The following is a 15,092-nucleotide window of genomic DNA, read 5'->3' on the forward strand; positions in this document are numbered from 1 at the left end:
GTTTGATGGTTTGCAGGACGAAGATCCCAACGCCCACTTGGCAAACTTTTTGGAACTATGTGATACATTTAAAATTAATGGCATTTTTTATGACGCCATTCATCTTCGGTTATTCCCTTTTTCATTGAGAAACAATGCTAAACAATGGTTGAACTCATTGCCACAGGGGTCAATCACTATTTGAGAACAAATGATCGAAAAGTTTTTATGAAAATATTTTCTGCCGGCTAAAACGGTTAAATTACGTAATGATATTTCTTCCTTTGTGCAGATGGATTTAGAAACACTCTACGATGCATGGGAGAGATACAAGGACCTCTTGAGAAGATGCCCTCACCATGGGTTACTGCTTTGGCTACAAGTTCAAACCTTTCATAATGGCCTGAATCCTTCGACTCGACAAATGGTTGACGCAGCTACTGGCGAAACTATCAATAATAAGACACCTGAAGATGCATATGAATTTATAGAGGAGATGTCACTGAATAACTATCAGTGGCAAGTCATGAGGACAAAGCCAAAAAAACAGCCGGCATTTATAACGTCGATACGGTCACCATGCTCTCTAATCAGGTAGAACTCTTGAATAAGAAAATTGATGGTTTCCTTAGTTCTTCACAGGTTCACCCAGTAATGCAATACGAAGCAAGTGGAGGCGGATCAAGCAGTTCAGAATACCCACCTTATGGCCACAACATGGAGAACGAACAGTTAAATTACCTGGGTAACAATCCTCGATCTCAAAACAATCCCTATAGCAATACTTACAATGCAGGTTGGAGGAACCACCCTAATTTTTCATGGGGAGGCCACGGGAATCAGAGACCACCACCTCCAGGCTTCCAACAACCACCCTACCAACAAGAGAAAAAACCGAACCTTGAGGAGATGTTAACAAATTTCATCTCAGTGTCAGAAACTCATTTTCAGAATACCGAGACCGCACTCAAAAATCAACAAGCATCAATCTAGGGGCTCGATACTTAGATTGGACAGCTCACCAAGTTGATTTCCGAACGACCACAAGGTAGCCTGCCAAGCAACACTAAATCTAACCCAAGGGAGCAACTCAACGCGATTTCCATTCAAGATGCAGAAGGGCTAATTGCAGAACCAAGGCCAGAAACGGTGGTAAGCATAGGTAAGAATGAGGTAGGCCACAATGAGCCAAAACTAGTGATTACAGAATATAAACCTTTGTGCCAACCCTAATGTGACAAGGAAAGACCACTCGACGAACAATTTGGTAAATTTCTTAATCTTTTAAAGAAACTACATATTAACTTACCGTTTAATGAAGCCCTTTCACAGATGCCAAACGCAATCAAGTTTTTAAAGGAGCTTTTAGCAAATAAACGGAAGTTAGATGAAGCATCGCATGTGAAGCTGAACGTGGTTTGCTTAGCCATTCTACAGAATAAGCTACCTAACAAACTAAAAGATCCAGGGAGTTTTACAATTCCTTGTTTAATTGGTAGTTTAGATTTTGATAATGCGTTGGCTGATTTAGGGGCTAGTATCAATGTTATGCCTTACAAATTATTTAAGCAACTAGGTCTAGGGAAACCCAAACAAACTAGTATGAGCATTCAATTAGTAGCTAAAACTATCAGATTTCCTAGGGGTATTATTGAATATGTACTCGTTAAAATCGAAAAATTTATATTCCCAATTGCTTTCGTTGTTCTAGACATAGAGGACGATAGCAACGTCCCCTTAATTTTAGGAAGGCCCTTTTTAGCAACCGCCAGAACAATTATTGGCGTTGGCACAGGTGAACTCACACTTCGTGTGGGAGACGAAACATTCACCCTTCATGCCCGTAATTCCAATAACACATCAAAAATCGAAGGTGTCTGTACAAATAATTTGGCTAAAACTAACCATATAGTGCAACCTTCTTTTCAGAAAATAGGTTCGAAGAACATACATAAGCCAAGCAACAACAAAGAACCTATCCATGAAGAACGAAGGTTACAAATCGAGGAGCTAGATGAATTGCAGACACATAAATCGAGAAAATAGATAAACCAAAACCACACCATGAGGAGCTTAATTCCTCCAAAAATCAACTTAAAGTTTGAGACAAAGTACTACTCGATACAGCAGATCCCCGAATCGCCACTTCTAAACCAAATGAAGAAGCCCCTCTTACGATAATTAGTTTTTTTCCATACAGTACGGTCGAGGTAAACCACTCCAAATTTGGCACGTTCAAGGTAAATGGCACTCGCCTTAAACCTTATATTGATAAAATTGATAGCAGGGATGAGGAGTGTAAACTCCTCGATTCACCATGATCACGCACCAGATAAGTAAATTGAGCTTAGACTATAAATAAGCGCTTCTCGGGAGGCAATCCAAGCACTAACAATATTAATTTCCTTAAATTTGAGTTTTTAACATCTAATGTACTAACTGAATCATGGTACATAGACTCTCTAAATACCACACGGCCAGGCACACGGGCGTGCCTTAAGCAGTACGAAAGCAGGGAAAAAATTTTCTAACACGGGAAGCGATAAAGTTGCCACGGCCATGCGACATGGCCATGGGCGAACCTGCCAAAACAACACGGGAGTTCGACATGCTCGTGCCTTGAAACTGTGGGTGAACTTGTCAAACTAGCACAGGCGTGCGACACGCCCGTGCCCATCATCCGTGGGGAACCTGTCAAGTTAACACGAGCATGGACCTATGTACACGGGCGTGGGTGAAACGAACAAAGCGAGACACGATCGTGCGACACAACCGTGTGCACTCATACACCCGAGTAACATGGGCATGGGTTGAATGTCAGATGCACCCAAATTCAAAATTTGAGAAACACACGGGAAAAATTTAGGGCACACGGGCATGTCCAACAATCGTGTGCCCCAAAATCTATAAAAACCCCTCACTATTCATCATCTCCCTCCCCAAAAATCCTTAACCCTAGCCGCTGCAACTCCACACGCCCTACCCCCACGCCCCTGCGCCACCTACAACATAGATTCCGACTCCCCAAGTTCCTTCTTTTTACGTTTGTTTACTCTTTCCTCTCTATTTTCTCTAAATATATTGCTTACTTCATGATTCCTTTGCTATATTAAACTATTTTTGAATATTCATAGTTAGAATAATAGAATACTTTTGCTCTTTATAAGAATTATGTCATTTTAGTTACCACGTTATGCTACACTATTCGATTTTTCTTGTTTCCTTGAAATTTATGCTTACACACATGCATCCATTCATTAGATATTCCCGAAACATTATTTCAGTAAGTGCTATTTTCATAACTTGATATATTTGCTTTAATTGTTTTAAGTTTTATCGAGTAATATATAAGCCTTGATTTTCCATACTATTCTTGGGGCTTATTAATTGAACTTCAATTTTTCAATGCAGGTACAATGTCGTCCTCACGCGGTAAGAAGACCGCTGTTCCTGCCACAAGAAAAAAGAGGAAAGGAGCAGCGTCATCTTCGGGTCCTACCACAGAGATTAGGCACCCATTCTTCCAAGTTCCCTTGGGACCCTAGGAGGAATTACATCAGATACTACGGGCCTGACCCCTAGGTTGGGCCGTTGCATTGACTGGGTCGCACTCGAGCAGATTCAATTGGTTGACGAGGTCTGAGCCCTCCTAACAACTGACCCGTGGGGGCTCTTCTTCAAGATTGTTGAGTCGACATATCTTGAGTTTTCATTGGAACTTTGCTTGACGTTCCATCTTCAGACCGTCATGACCAACTTTGATGATCCTAGAATAGTCCAGTTCCGCCTTGGTGGTATAGTACGACATTTGAGCGTACCCAAGTTCGAGATTGCACTAGGGCTATACACGGAGGAGTTTATTGACGACAATGACCTTCACACCCTCTACCGCCACATCCACTTCCCCCCTAGAAATGTTGGAGGGACATCGTCCCTGCCTCGGCCACCTATGATCCTAGCCGCTCTAAGGCATCAGCTCTCCCTCTTTCTTTGAGGTATCTACACGCCATCTTGGCTCACACTTTGATAGGGAGATGAGAGAGCACCGACATTTTCACCACTCACGACGCCTATTTTTATGGAGTATGGTGAACGGGCACATCATCGACCTTGCCTACTTTATTGCCTTCGCCATTCACCACCAGATGGAGCGGCACAGGAGAAAGGTCATCTCTATCGGGCCTTATGTGACTCGATTGGCTTGGCACTTCGGGCTCCTCAACACAGCAGCCCAATCATCCTCCCTCACTCTCATCGACCAGATGTCCCCATAGGGCATCTCGAGCATGCTAAGTATGAGGATGATCGAGAAACGACGTGGCACATACCCTCCTCAGTACCGCCTCACCCAGTCCACCGAGGAGGAGAACACAAAGGACATTCCTGATGATGTCCCTCCACATCACGAGGATCCACCGACTCAGCCACCACCACTCTCTCGTCCAGTTCATGTGGTGGCTTCATAAGTTGACATATCTGAGCGCCTTACTCGATTCGAGCAACAGTGTTTTCAGCGCTTCGATAACATTGATGCTACTCTACAGTAGATTTGTCAACACTTCCACATATCATTGCCACCCCCACCTCGCGAACCATCTAGCGATGAAGATGTTTAAAAACTTTTATTTCTTATTTTAGGGTAATTTAAAACTACTTTTTATTTTTCTTTAAGCTTATTTTTATTAAGTTTTATAAATATTATCTTACAATTTTTAATTTCGGCTAATTCATTACGAGTAATTATTCTTCCTTATATATTTCCTAAAAGAGTTCCTAATTCTATCACAGTTATAAAGAGTTCTAAAGCTCACTAATACTCAGGAACTTGAAACTCCATTGGAAAAGGTTCTCCATGACTGCCATGCCCTGCTCGACCACGACCATAGCCAAATTGAGATATAATATTCTTTTGGCGCAGCATTTGTGGAACCTAACCTCTACCACCACCGGATTATCCTCCTTCACCCTCATCATTGCTTTGGCAGATTATTCTCCATAACCCCAATTCAAGGAGTTCATTCATCATTCAGGAAGTTTTACTTCTTTCCATATCTTATAATTATATATCTATCTTTTTCAATAGATCTATCTTTGTACATTGAGGACAATGTACATATTAAGTGTGGGGGGGTCTTTCATATCATCATTAGAAATCCCTGAATTTTGTCTTATTCTCATGTGATCTTCTCATGCCATGATTAGAATGAATTTTGATTAATTGATGATTTTTATTGATATGTCTTTGTAACGCCCCGTACCCGAGACCATTGCCGGATTCGAACACGAGGTGTTAACGGACTTAATTCATTAATTAAACAGCTCATACAATTCATTTTAAAATTTCCAGACAAGCTGGCTAACTGCATCACAGTCGCTTTAAAAATCATATCTTGAGTTACGAAACTCGAAATCTAATTCCGTAAATTTTTCCTGAAACTAGACTCATATATCTATCTACTAATTTTTTTCTAGAATTTTTGGTTGGGCTAATTAGTACAGTTTATTAGCTAAAGTCTCCCCTGTTTTAGGGTTCGACTACTCTGACCTCTATGTATTACGAATCAGATATCTCCCTACACAGAGCTTCAATGACTATGCTGTTTGTCTCTAATAAAACTAGACTCAATAAGGAATCTGTAAATATAAAGCATGACTTATAATTATCTTTTTAAAATTTATGGTTAATTTCCAAAGTTAGAACAGGGGATCCAGAAATTGCTCTGGCCCTATTTCACAAAAATTTAAACATCTCATAAAATATAGCTCATATACCTGTTTCACTTCTTCCATATGAAAATAGACTCATCAAGCTTTGATTCCATAAATTATTCATTATTTAATTTCATTTCTACTATTTTTAGAGATTTTTCAAATTCACATCACTACTACTGTCTGAATCTATTTTATGGTAAATTTTACCTATTTCATGGTTTCCATGGATTAGCTAGTAATTTGACATACATAACACCAAATATGATCATGATTAGTCATTCCAATGGCTAATCATTACCAAGCATTTCCATACCACTCAATAACCATATCATAAGACCATATATACAAAATGATTATAATGCTATACATGCCATACTCAAAATATACAAGCCATTATGCCAAGATGGTATACGGATAGTGTGAGCATGCCTCCGATCGATCCTGTTTTCCGAGCTGGCTTGTCAACACTACAAGGAATTAAAAGGAGGAAGTAAGCATAAATGCTTAGTAAGTTCACATGCAAATAGCAAGTAACATAACCATATAAGCAAACATAAAACATCATTTGCATAATCATCACCAAGACATTCATATCACATTTTCATTTATCATCTTACCATATTGTTGTTATATCGAGTTTTCAATCCGAGGGTTAAGTACATACCTGTTCAAAGTATCCATTTCACAACACTTACCAATACATCCCTTTCATCTTGAGTATTCCTCCATTTGAGTTGAACTTTACCCGTTGAACACATCGGAATATAATTCGGATACATAGAAAGTTTGCACATAAGTGCCACATATGTAGCCAAGCTACCATGTAACCCGCCCATAAGTGAACTCGGACTCAACTCAACTAGCTCGGGCGTTCGCATCCATAAGTGAACTCGGACTCAATTCAACGAGCCCGGATGCCTAGTTACATCTCACGAACTCGGACTCAACTCAACGAGTTCGGACATTTGCATCCATAAGTGAACTCGGACTCAACTCAACGAGTTCGGATGCCCAAATATCCCAGTGACATGTCACTTGTATCCTAATCCATTCCTAAGGTTCAACGGGACATGTTTCCCAATCATATGTCTCAACCATCTTCTATGGAATGTCGATACCTATACTCGGTAGTATTTCACATTTTCCAAGTATATCACATAATTTGACATATTATCAAACAATTGTCACAAGTATGATATTTCATAATAATTACCATATCATTTAAATGACATTAAAACATTTAAAACAATAACTATGTTACCAACATTTACATATGAACTTACCTCGTATGCGAAAATGGCTACTTTTACCATTTCGTCCACAACTTGGTATTTTCCCCATTTTAGCCCGAATTTCAGTTTTCCTTGCTCTATCATTTAAAATATAGTCTAATTAGGACTCACATTATTCAAATTGACCCAAAATCATATTTTGGAAAAATTACAATTTTGCCCCTAAACTTTTGCATATTTACACTTTTGCCCCAAAGCTTGTAAATTAAACTTCAGCCTATTTTCTTATGTTTTATGACATGCTAATCATTTTTCCCTTCTATGGCAACATCAAATTCTCACTCTAACATGTACTTATGACTATTAGGTATTTTTACCGATTAAGCCCTTTTGCTAGTTTTCGCTTAAAACCGAGTAGCACAAGTTTTCTAACATAATTTAAAACCTCATATTCTATCATAAAACACCAAAATACACAAATTTCACCTATGGGTATTTTTCCAAATATAAACCCTAGGTTAAATTATTGCTAGCATAAGCTAAATCGAGCTATTGGGACTCCAAAAACGTAAAAATCATTAAAAACGAGGCTAGAACGGACTTACAATCGAGCTTGGAAGCTTGAAAAACCCTAGCCATGGTTTCTCCTTGCTATATTCGGCCATGGGGTTGAAGATGAGCAAAATTGGCTTTTAATTTTGTATTTTAATTCATTTTACCCCTAAATGACCAAAATGCCCTTACTACTAAACTTTCCAAAAATTCCATCCATGTCCAATTTTTGTCCATAGACTTAGAAATTGGTAAAATTCTATTTAAGACCTCCTAATTAATATTTCAAAACAATTTCATACTAGAAACTTCTAGAATGCAGGTTTTGCAAATTATTCGATTTAGTCCCTAATTTCAATTTAAGCACTTTATGCATAAAATTTCTTCACGAAATTTTCACACAATCATGCAATCATATCATAGACCTCAAAATAATCATAAAATAATTATTTTTATCTCGGATTTTATGGTCACGAAACCACTATTCCGACTAGGCCCAAAATCAGGATATTACAGTCTTGAATTAAAACTTAGGCATTCATGCATTGATTGTTTAAACTTTAAGATATTAAAGAATCAAGCATGATAAGTTGACTTTTGAATTTAAAATTTTATAGGTTGTTTCTCCCTAGTTTAGGTATTATATTGAGTTGAAATTCACATGTTTAAACATCAAAAAGCCATAATTTTTGTGAGATTTTGAGCCTTTAGAGCATCTATCATTTCTTTCATACTCACTTTTATTGTTGCTTTGAGTACGTCAGTATTGAATTGTTATTCTAGAACTTGCTTAACTATGCATTTCTACCACACCATTTGATTTGATAAGTCAAAATGATAAAGTCACTTAGGTTTAACCCACTCACTCCACAAAAGCCTACCTTCATAATTAACCCTTAGTAAACCCCTTTGAGCCTAATAAGCAATTAAGTGATTTACCCTCAATATTAACTCATAAACTGTTATTGTTGAAATCCCCTAATTTTATCCCTATTTTTGTCGAGATTTGTTTTGAACTAATTGCTTAGCTATGTTTTGCTCTTCTATGTATTTGATGTGTTCTTAAAAAAAAAATTCATACTTACATATTAGTAGGAATTCGGTAGTGTTGAGCCGCAGTATTTAAATTTCATCTTTTGAGAAGAAGCTCAATTGTACTCAATTGATGTTTAATTACTTTTTCTAGTCAGGTAATTTTTCAATTCAATCTCGATTCTAACCATTTCTTTCAGCTTGTGACCACACCCCTAACCAAAGCCATGTTACAACCCTTTAAAGACCTTTTGATTGATGTTCATTTCAATATATTGCGGTGGAGATTTAATTTTCATGCAAGCCTATGGTAATGTAACACCCCGTACCCGAGACCGTTGCCGGAGTCGGACACGAGGGGTTCACAGACTAAATTCGCTTACTATCGCAGTCCATTTTAAAAATTTCCAGGCAGTTGGCTAACTGCGTCACTGTCACCTTAAAAATCATATCTTTAGTTTCACAACTCAAAAATCAGTTTCGTAATTTTTCCCTCAAACTAGACTCATATGTCCATCTACATATTTTTTCTAGAATTTTTGGTCGGGCCAATTAGTACAATTTATTCGTTAAATTCTCCCCTGTTACAGGGTGCCACTACACTGACCTTCATGCATTACGATTTGGATATCTCCCTACACAGAGTTTCAATACTGATGCCGTTTGTTTCTATAGAAACTAGACTCAGAGATGAATCTATACATATATGGCATGACTCCTAATTATCTCTGGTTAATTTATAATGAATTTCCAAAGTCGGAACAGGGAATCCAGAAACCGTTCTGGTCCTGTCTCACGAGAACCTGAATATCTCTTAACATACTGTCCATATGATTGTTTCGTTACTTTCCTATGAAAATAGATTCATAAAGGTTCGCTTACATAATTTATTCACTATTTAATTCCATTCCTACTATTTTTAGTGATTTTTCACATCCACATCACTGCTGCTGCCAGCATCTGTTTTTTTTTAAAGGTAAACTTTACCTATTTCATGATCCTCCATGGATCAACTAGAGTTTGTCATACATATTCCAAAAGTGATCAAGAATAACCCTTCCCATGGCTAACCGTTACCAACATTTCCATACCTCTCGACGGACAACATACAAAATGATTATAATGCTATGATCAAAGTATATTTAAGCCATTTTCGCATGGCTATCCAAATTTACACAAAACCGAAGGGTACATGACCAACAACAAAAGGGTAGTCCTATACATGCCATTTCAAAGTTCAACCAAAATTGTAGTAAAAGGGGGCTTTGATAGTGTGAGAGACTTCGACTTCCAAAAATCCCGAGTCTGATAGCTGACGAACCAAAATCTATAAAACAGAGATTCAAAGAACGGAGTAAGCATTTAATGCTTAGTAAGTTTTAAGCAGTGTCAACAGATAACAATCAAATTATAACATAGTTGTTCGTATTTTTTTATTTCACTCTTCCTTCGGGCATACCATCCCTTTACCGAATATGCACATCTCATCATATACAATAGGCAGATAAACTTTCACATAAAAGTGAGCTCATGTGACATAGATATATCGTATGATTTCACATAACCTCTCACACTGATCCGATGTCACATAATCATAAGAATAGTCTCATAGATTGCTCTCGTATGCATCACATAACTACCTTATGATTTAGTGCAAATCAAGCTCACATATGAACTTGGAGTACATACCTGTTTAACCTTTCGCATTGAATATATTTATAAGCAATTCTTATTACGAAGTCTTACCCGGACATAATCTCCACACGAAGTTATCGGGTCTTACCCGGACAAAATCCCCACACGTAGTCATCGGGTCTTTAGAGCTCGGATATAGTACGAGCACGAAGCTTACGGACATTAATCAGTGATAATATTCTCGCATAAAGGTTGCGGGGTTTTAACCCGGATATAGTACTGACACAAATGCCCTTCGGGACTTATCACATTTATACACTTTCACATCCATCATGTTGGCCACTCGGCCCTGTCACATATATACACTTTCACATTCACCACATCGGCCATTAGGCGTTACCACATATATACACTTTCACATTCATCACATCGTCCATTAGGCCTTATCACATATATACACTTTCACATTCATCACATCGGCCATTAGGCCTTATCACATATATACACTTTCACATTCATCACATCGGCCATTAGGCCTTATCACATATATACACTTTCACATTCATCACATCGGCCATTAGGCCTTATCACATATATACACTTTCACATTCATAACATCGGCCATTAGGCCTTATCACATATATACACTGTCTTGGCTGAATCTACATCTATCATTTTCCAATATCACAATTTAGAATTCACGTATGGGTTTTATCAATAGCTTATGAGCAACTAAAACAAGTTTATCAAGGTTTACAACACAATCTCAAATTCAGCACAAGCTGTTTTTCCTGAGCAATAGTCACTAGATTATTTATAACTGGAGCTACAAAACTCCAAATCACTTTCCGTTAATTTTTCCTGAATATAGACTCGTATATCTTCCATCCATAAAATTTCCAGAATTTTAGGTTTGTCCAATCAATACCAGATTTTTCTTAATGTTTCCTCTGTTTCACTGTTTGACTAATCCGACCACTCTTCACTACGAATCAAATTTCTCATTTTAAAGAATTCAAAATGTGTTGTATTTTGATTTCATTTGAAACTAGACTCATTAAGGAGTCTAAGCATATAAATTTTATCTTATAACCATTTTTGTACAATTTATAATGATTTTCTAAATACAGAACAGAGGATTACAGTGTCATTCTGCGCTGTCTCACACAACTTTAAGTAACTCATTATCAGAAATTCCTTTGCTTACACGGTTTCTTTTATAAGAAACTAGACTCATTAAGCTTTAATTTCATGTCTCATTCAGCCTCTAATTCAAATCCATAAATTTATAGTGATTTTCTAAAGTCACGTTACTGCTGCTGTCCTAAGCAGACTATTTCAAATTACCCTTAAATTCCCAAGCTCAAACACTTAAGAACTTACCATTTGAACTTAGAACATATCATGGACACATCATATCTTATTAAATCAACTCATCATGTCCTATTATAATTGAATTTACTCAACGTTTAATCACTTAAAACTTACCTCGGATGTGGTCGAACGATTTCGGCGGCTATTTGATCACTTTTTCCTTCCCTTTATTGGATTTAGTTCCCCTTTGCTCTTGAGCTTAATTTAACAAATAAATTGATTTAATCATTTGAACATCAAAAAGAGAAAATCAAGGTACTTAACCCATATATATATACATTAGACATTAAAGTCACATACATATGAAATCATTTCCATTTCGTTTAACAGTTAACTTTTACCACATATCAAATAACCCATTTCTTTTCTCATGTGGCCGATTATATTCGGTCATGCATACTCACATAAAATCAATTTGGAGACTCTATCAACCCAACATACATTCGGCAATAGTCTATAGTTCTCTCTCTCGGCCACTCATTTCACACTTAACAAAGCTTCCATTCGAAATCATTAGTGAGTATCAATTAACTTAGGCTACCTTTAAACCTTTATTTATCACCTCATGCCAAACCAAAGACCACATTCGGCACTTTCATCCACCATTCTACCAAGCATGTAATATTCAACCACAACCAACTCACAATCGGCCCTAGTTCATAACAAGGTAGCCGAATTCTTTTTATGGTTCAAACACTCATCTATCATCATTCACCTAACTTTAACATGAAACAACAAAACTCACCATTATTAGCTACCATAGTCGAAAACCTTACTCAATCCAAAAATCAAAATTTCATCATGGGTTACAAAAAAAAAATAACTTGATATCTCACTCAAGATCAACTAAAATTTCAAGAACTAATATGAACACCTTACCTTAATATTGACCTAAGATGACCGATGGCTTCACTCCCTTCTTCCTCCTTTCAATTCGGCCAAGAAGAACCAAAGAACACAACTTGTTTTCATCACCAAATGCTCTTGTTCCCTTTTTTTTTTCTTTAGATTCGGCTAGGAAGAAACATGTATGATGATCTCTTTTTTTTTCTTTCACCCATCCCTTCCTTTAGTTATCAATTCTTTATTTTATTACATCCTCCATACTAATATGGCACCTAGTTAATTAAAGTTAATATAAAATTCACACTTGATTATACAATTTGTAGCATGGCCGGCCACTACCTATAGTTTGGCTAATTTGACATGCAAGGACAAGCACTTTCCCACATATACTAATAGGCCACTTTAGCACTTGCCTAGCATATTTCTAAATTGTCTCACATAAGTCCCTACTAATAATTTTCACATACACTGACCAAATTGAAGTATGGAACTATCACACAAGCATTTACTCACATCATAAACACAGAATATAACCTTTAATTATTTATAAGACTCGGTTTCGTGGTCCCGAAACCACTTTCCGACTAGGGTCACTTTAGGGGTGTCACAACTCTCCCCCCTTTAGGGATTTTCGTCCCCGAAAATTTCTACTGATGTATAGTTTAGGATAACGTCCTCTTATTGAATTATATTCATATAAACATTAGCTCATCGATAGCAATTGTAATTCATTATTGATTTCGCATCGATCTATAAAATCATTTTCTTATCTTAAAACAAATACATAAACATTTCTACAAGTATGCACATATATCTCATTTTCTTGATTTCATAAGCAATAATCACTTAATTTAATTCACAAATGCATTTCAAACACATATTAAGTACATATTAACATGTATAATTCACATCATCAAGCCACATATTTGTAACCCACATTTTCATTCATGTATAAGCTGTAACCTGACCGAAAGTACACATATACTCAAACATCCCAATAAATATCCTTTATAACTCCATCATATCTCACTATTCAACTTAACCTATTTCCAACAGAAAATCAACTTCCACATACCTGAACATTGAATTCATTTAGCACATTTAATCACTGTTAACGATACCCGTTGAATCATTCGAAATCATTACGGATACTCATTAAGCACATATAGCTCTTACAATGCCATATCCTAGATATGGTCTTTCATATGCTCACATATCGAGCCGATGCCATGTCCCAGACATGGTCTTACACACTATCTCAATCAATGCCTTCGTCCCAGACGAGGTCTTACATGAATTCCACTTCACACACTTAGTGCCCACTGACCGATCTCGCACTCATAGTGCTCGATTAAAGGAATTCGCACACACACAGTGCCTCTAATCATTCACACACATAGTGCTCTTATTCATTCGTTATTACACATTAAAATGACTTAACCAAGTCTATAAACATCATGTATGCACACTTTTAAACATATCATCTCATTTAAATTTGAATTCGTATAGTAATGAATACTTAAACTTTGCTCAAATTACCGGCACGAAGCCTACTGGGCACGAAGGCCCGAATACACGTCACCAGCATGATTGCTCTTCGGGACCTAGCCAGGATATAACACCAGCACGAATGCTCTTCGGGGTTTAGCACGGATATATCACTAGCACGAATGCTCTTCGGAACTTAGCCCGGATACATCACTAGCATGAATGCTCTTCGGGACTTAGCCCGGATACATCACTAGCACGAATGCTCTTCGGAACTTAGCCCGGATACATCACTAGCATGAATGCTCTTCGGGACTTAGCCCTGTTATAGTAACTCGCACAAATGCCTTCGGGACTTAACCCGAATTTTGTAACTCGCACCAATGCCTTCGGGCTTAGCCCGGAATTAGTAACTCGCACAAATGCCTTCGGATCTTAGTCCGGATATGGTCACTTAGCACAAAGCCTTCGGGACTTAGCCCGGACATCATTCGAATAACCATGCACATTTAACAATAAATCATGACACATTCATATTTCATTTTCATTAGCAAAACTCAAACACAAGACACTTATCACTCTTGCAATTTCGGCTCAATAGCCACACACAAAGAGCATGATTTTGATTTGCTTAAAACATGATCTAATCAAATCATAATTTAAGCTCTATTACTCAAGAACTTACTTATGTTATACCCTTCTCAATATTGACACATCATAAGCATGTCTCAGTCCTCTCAATACCATCTGCTACAGCTCGATCGGGATCGGAATTCATTACAATAAATAAACACATTTTTAATTGTCAGAAATCACCACACTATCAAATATCCACATAATGGCATGTATAGCTAGACCCAAACGTATTACGGTAGTCTTAGAATCGACTAAACCGTAGCTTTGATACCAATAAAATTGTAACACCCCGTACCCGAGACCGTTGCCGGAGTCGGACACGAGGGGTTCACAGACTAAATTCGCTTACTATCGCAGTCCATTTTAAAAATTTCCAGGCAGTTGGCTAACTGCATCACTGTCACCTTAAAAATCATATCTTGAGTTTCACAAATCGAAAATCAGTTTCGTAATTTTTCCCTGAAACTAGACTCATATGTCCATCTACTTATTTTTTTCTAGAATTTTTGGTCGGGCCAATTAGTACAGTTTATTCGTTAAATTCTCCCCTGTTACAGGGTGCGACTACACTGACCTTCATGCATTACGATTTGGATATCTCCCTGC

General features: G+C 37.4%; 1 non-coding gene across 1 annotated transcript; it reads right to left on the bottom strand.

Annotated features, from left to right (window-relative positions):
- Window positions 1–238: 238 nt before the first annotated feature.
- Window positions 239–345, bottom strand: LOC121205715 (small nucleolar RNA R71). The gene has a single exon (XR_005900790.1). It is a non-coding gene; the product is annotated as a small nucleolar RNA R71 (small nucleolar RNA).
- Window positions 346–15,092: the final 14,747 nt, after the last annotated feature.

This window comes from Gossypium hirsutum, chromosome A08 (assembly GCF_007990345.1).
Source record: "Gossypium hirsutum isolate 1008001.06 chromosome A08, Gossypium_hirsutum_v2.1, whole genome shotgun sequence".
In the NCBI taxonomy this organism is placed as follows: domain Eukaryota; kingdom Viridiplantae; phylum Streptophyta; class Magnoliopsida; order Malvales; family Malvaceae; genus Gossypium; species Gossypium hirsutum.